Below are 6,000 nucleotides of genomic sequence, written 5' to 3' on the forward strand. Positions count from 1 at the left end.
CTTGGCCATTTATTTGGTGTTTTGAAAAGATTTTAGGTTCTTGATCAAACATAATTTAATTCAATGCATTTTTAATTGATTTTTAATTGTTTAATTGTGAATAAATTGTGTTGAGCTATTTTTATTGACTTGTGAAGTTTGACTATTGTGTTTGGGCCTTGGTCAAGGTTGATTTGACTTTTGTTAGATTAAAATCATTGGATTTAGGGGATTGATGAAATGTACATTTCATCTTCCAAAATGAATGAATGATTTTAATTTGATAAAATTTCTCCCATGACCAAATTGTGTTTATCTCATTTCCCCTCTGTCATACGGTGAACTGGACTTTTTTGTGGTTTTAATCGCAATGTTGCGGTTAGCAAGAGTCGCCACCGACTTTTCTTTTATCCAATAAGGAAAGGTGGAAAAGAACAGGAAAAACCTTAATTTAGATTTTGGGTTCGGGAGGTACATTATACAAAGGGAAGGTGTTAGCACCCTTTGTATCCATGGTTATCCATGGGCTCTTAATTGCTCGATCACTTATATTATTTTTGTCTAAAAAAAGTGTTTGTGAATTGTTTAGAAAAATTGTTTTGAAAAGAGAATTTAACTTTGTAATGATTCTTGTATGAATGTATACAAAGTGATTATCTCGTTTAGTTTTGAAAATTGTTTAGAAAAATATAACTCGGTAATGATTCTAGTATGAATGTATACCAAGTGGTGATTTTCTGAAGGTATTTTGAAAGGTGTGAGGTGTGAAAAAATGTTTTAGGTTGTGAGCCAGCAATTAAGAGTTATACCGACCCAAGGTCTTTATGAGTATTTCCTATCCTTATGAGGGTAAAACTGTCCTTATTATTGAGAAATAAGTAGTTTTATCCTTTGGATGTAAAAGGGTCATCGTAGGGTCATCGATTGGTCATTGGAGGCAACAGTTACGAGGATACCTTAGCATTCGAAGGGACTATCATCTTTTAACCGTAGGCAACATCGGAGGGTCATCGAGGGACAAAGTTGTATATTCGAAGGCAACATCCGAGGGACTATAATTTATTTTATGATGATTTAACCGAAGGGTCTTTGCTAAGTGTATCCCCACGTTCGCGGGACATGACCGTAATATCGTAATCGTAAGGCAACAAAGAGAGGTCCAAGATCACTTATTCAAAGGCAAAGTTTTACAATTAATTATATAATTAGGATGAAACTCCACATTAAAATTATTAAAAATAATATATTAAAAAAAATTAATACATTAGAAATTAATACATTAAAAATTAATTTAGGGTGAAACTCCACAAGGGTATCCCACAAATAAAGTGGAATACCTAGCCAATAACCTTTTCCTGGGATATGTGAACCTTTACAAAACTCAAAAAAAAGAAACATGTCAGAACACCAAATCAGGGTGCAATCGAAGATTACACCGGAGAAATATCACAACAATAAATAGGATAGGATGAATAATGCATGGCTATGATAAAACATAAAAAAACAGAATAGAAAAGTCAGCTACTGTCTCGTTCGCCTCTGCCTCGCCTAGCGAAGGCCAGGCGAATACTCGCCCCAGGCTCGCCTAGCGAGGTGCTAGCGAGCGGCCACGGATTTTGAATTTGAAAACAGCCCCACGTTAGGAACTTTGAATTTTATGGCATTTTATCACAGGAATAACATGATCAAACATTCAGGGTATTCAGGCATATTTAAATTCCCATACGAAAGCAAATTATATATCAACATTTAATCATGATGCATTATATATGTAGATATGGCCAATTGAAAGTATAAACAATAGAGATACGCAAACCTGTTTGCCAATTCAAGGTTGAAGGGATTGACCACTTGTAGTATCAGAATAAGTTAGGCAGCGGGAATTGGACGGCGATGGCTTCGGTGCAGATGGGTTGCCTTCAGGGTTTCTTTACTCTGAATTCTCCGGGTAGGCAGGGTTCCTATGCCAAAACTTCTATTCGTTCTTCTCTGTTCTCCTCCTCTTTTTTTTTCAGTGAATCTCCCAGTGTAACTCCCCTACTGAAACTTCAGTATTTATAGACTAATTTCGTGGGTAATGGGCTTGGAATGAGGGAGACCCAAGTCCAAAATAATTTGTTATATTTTATTTATTTATTTATTTTAATTATTTAATTAATTAATTAATTAAAAAAAAATTCTCTTTTTTTTTTTTTTTTTCGTTTCTCGTTTTTTTTTTTTTTTTTTTTTTGGGCTCAGAATGAAGCCCGAAATTTTTGTTGTCTGTCAGCTTCGCTAGGCGAGCGCGTAGCGAACAGGCCAGTTTGGGCCATTTTCTGGATTGGGCCATTCGTGAGTTGGGCCTTTGTTTCTTCAAGATCAGTGTTATATATGAGTCGGAATGCCTTGCAAAATGTCTTGAAATATTAATGGGCAAATTTTGGGGTATGACAGCTGCCCCTGTTCAATATTCTTGGACCGAGAGAGTTAGAATGGTGTATACGCCATTCGTGGTCTGGAGGTGGAAGATTATTGAACACTAGAATGCCCCAAAAATTTGCACTTGAGAATCGACAGTTGGTCTTGATGGAGATGGGCTTAAAGATGCCATCCGGGAGGTTTGATGACGAAAGCTTCAGATCGCGCCGTATATTAGGCCAATTTGAAGACATGGGTGCCACACTGGGTCGTACGTTAGACCGTATAATGAGTCATCCATTAGGCTGCCGACTTCGCTGGGGAGTCGGAGTGTGTCATATGCTGTTGGGGATAAAGGATCAGAATGGACCATACGCTAGATCGTATCTGAGTTGTAGAATGAGCCGTACGTTAGGCTGAATCTGATGACGAAAGCGGTAGTCGTACGCCAGACTACACTTCAGAAATGTACCGTACGTTATGTAGCATCTGAGGGTTGTAAGATCCAAACGGGTCGTACGTTAGACCGCGTTGGGGTTGTTGAAGTTCAGAATGGATCGTACGTTAGATCGTATCCGAGTTGTAGACTGAGCCGTCCGTTAGGCTGTATCTGAAAAAGAAAGTAGTCGTACGCTAGACTACACCCCTGAATGTACCGTACGCTAGGCAGCATCTGAGGATTTGAAGGTCCAAATGGGTCGTACGTTAGACCGCATTGGAGTTGCTGAAGAAGTCATATGTTGGGCTGAATCAGAATGAACCGTACGTTAGGCTGTATCTGATAACCTGTATATGTTGTACTTGCAATAAATGTCTGGGATGGGCTTAAAGATGCCATCATTAGGAGGATATCGAAGTGTTGTCAGAATGAATGTTCCCATGAACTGTATTTGAAATATGTATCTGAATCTTGAATGTGATTGATAAAGGTGTCTGTCTGAATGAACCTTTTATTTTGACTATATCAGGAGGATAAATAACCTGCAAAGAAAAGTTAGCTTCATGCTATGTCATGATGCATGAGATGTTTCGTGTTATGCTAAAATAAATGTGAATGTTGTATGCATGCGTATGCTGTGAAAGGATGTAATGAATGAGCTATGCGTATGAGAAGTTCTGCTTGGGGACTCTACTGGGGAAAATAAATCCCCATCTACTGATTTGAGACATTTGTGTCGATGACCCTTTCTCGGCTGGGGATGCTTGATTTCTGTCTGATGGTGGAAATATTCAGCAGAGTCGGGCTGGAGATGGATGAGATGATCAGCCTGTCTGGCGATGCCGACCTCTGTTGGGGAATAGCTGGCTGTGCCGGGGAATACTGCCAATTTCTTCTGGGAAAAATAGGCTTGCTGGGGAAGAGAATTGGTAGCGGATTCATTGGAAGCATAGTTAGACCTTATCCTCGATCCTGAAGTCTTGTAGTAATTGCTATTGCTATTCTATGCATGTATTTTGGTAAACATTGGTCATATTCAAATGCATATATTAATTCAAATTAAATCAATGGACGTTTACGCAAACAAAACAGAAAAAGAAAAAACAAAAGCATCTTTTGAAAGAAGGTTGTATTGATTTTGAAAGAAGGCCTATAAACAGGCAATTTGTGTACAAGGAGACAGAAATCCTAGTAAGAGGAAATTGTCGAAAACAAAGAGAAAGCTATGTGGAAGAAGTCCTATTGATTTTAAGTCTACTACTGTCATTATGTCTTCAAGCATCTCATCCCTGCTGTCGGATGGAAGTGATTGGCTTGTTCAGTCCCTTGAACTTGGATGAAGTTGACTAAGAACGGGACATAGTCATACGCTTTAATCCCTAATTTTTGCCTGGACCGCCTTTTCAGGTTTTCAGTCCACCAGGATACCCTTTTTTGCCCAAGCCGCCTTTTCAGGTTTTCGACTTGCCGGGTGTACATTTTTTTTTATATATCCCTAATTTTTGCCCGAACCCTTTTGGTTCGCCGGGATGCCCTTACTTTTGCCTAGATACGTCGATCTAGCGGGTCTCTTTTATACGTAGTATTTTTTAACTATGTCCACGTTCACGGGATGTGGGAAGTCTTCACCATCCATTGTAGCGAGTATCATGGCTCCACCTGAGAATACCTTCTTAACTACAAATGGCCCTTCGTATGTGGGAGTCCATTTGCCTCTGGGGTCAGTTTGTGGTAGGATGATGCGTTTGATTACCAAGTCGCCAATTTGATACACTTGTCTCTTGACCTTTTTGTTGAATGCCCTGGTCATGCGCTTCTGATATATCTGTCCGTGACATACAGCCGCAAGTCTCTTCTCATCCATCAAATTTATCTGATCGAGTCGAGTCTGAATCCATTCGTCCTCGTCTAAGCCCGCCTCTTTCATGATCCTTAGAGAGGGAATCTGAACTTCCACTGGTAAAACGGCTTCCATTCCGTAGACTAAAGAGAAAGGAGTTGCCCTAGTCGAAGTTCGCACGGAAGTACGATAACCATGAAGAGCAAATGGTAACATCTCATGCCAGTCTTTGTATGTTACCGTCATCTTTTGTATAATCTTCTTAATATTCTTATTAGCCGCTTCTACAGCGCCGTTCATCTTTGGCCGGTACGGAGAAGAGTTATGGTGTTTTATTTTGAACTGCGTGCAGAGTTCAGTAATCATCTTGTTGTTCAAATTAGTGCCATTGTCAGTGATAATTCTCTCAGGGACGCCGTATCGGCAGATGAGGCTGTTCTTGATGAATCGTGCCACCACATTCTTAGTAACAGAAGCAAATGAGGCTGCCTCCACCCACTTTGTGAAGTAATCAATAGCAACAAGGATGAAACGATGTCCATTAGAGGCGGTAGGTTTAATTTCGCCAATCATATCAATGCCCCACATTGCAAAGGGCCACGGCGCGGTCAACACGTTTAATGGAGCAGGAGGCACATGTACTTTATCCGCATAGATCTGGCACTTATGACAAGTTCTGGAGTGATGGTGGCAATCAGTTTCCATGGTAGACCAATAATACCCTGACCTCAGAATCTTCTTGGCCATTGTATGTCCACTAGAATGAGTCCCAAAGATACCGTCGTGCATGTCTTCCATAATCTTCTCTGATTCCTTTCTATCCACACAGCGAAGCAAAGTCGAATCATGGTTACGTTTGTACAATATTCCATTACTCAAAAAGAATTTAGCGGAGAACTTCCTCAGAAATTTCCTGTCATTGATGGATGTCCCTTCAGGGTATTCCTGAGCTTCTAAATATCTTTTTATCTCGTGGAACCAAGGCTTCTCTTCTACTTCATCAGCGTTAAGTTCATAACAATATGCTGGTTCGTCTAGTCGTTCAATGGTAATCCGGGGAGCTTCATTGTCCCATCTGACTCTGAACATAGATGACATGGTAGCCAATGCGTCTGCCAACTGGTTCTCCTCTCGGGGAATATGTTCGAATGTGATCTCTTCAAAGTATGGGATTAATGTCAACACCTGCTCTCGATAGGGGATGAGGTTCGGATGTTTAGTGTCCCATTCTCCTTTGACCTGACTGATTACTAAGGCTGAGTCTCCATACACCCTCAAAAACTTGATTCTCAGGTCTATAGCAGCTCTGAGTCCCAAAATACATGCTTCATACTCAGCCATATTG

The sequence above is a fragment of the Lathyrus oleraceus genome, chromosome 4 (genome assembly GCF_024323335.1).
Source record: "Lathyrus oleraceus cultivar Zhongwan6 chromosome 4, CAAS_Psat_ZW6_1.0, whole genome shotgun sequence".
In the NCBI taxonomy this organism is placed as follows: domain Eukaryota; kingdom Viridiplantae; phylum Streptophyta; class Magnoliopsida; order Fabales; family Fabaceae; genus Lathyrus; species Lathyrus oleraceus.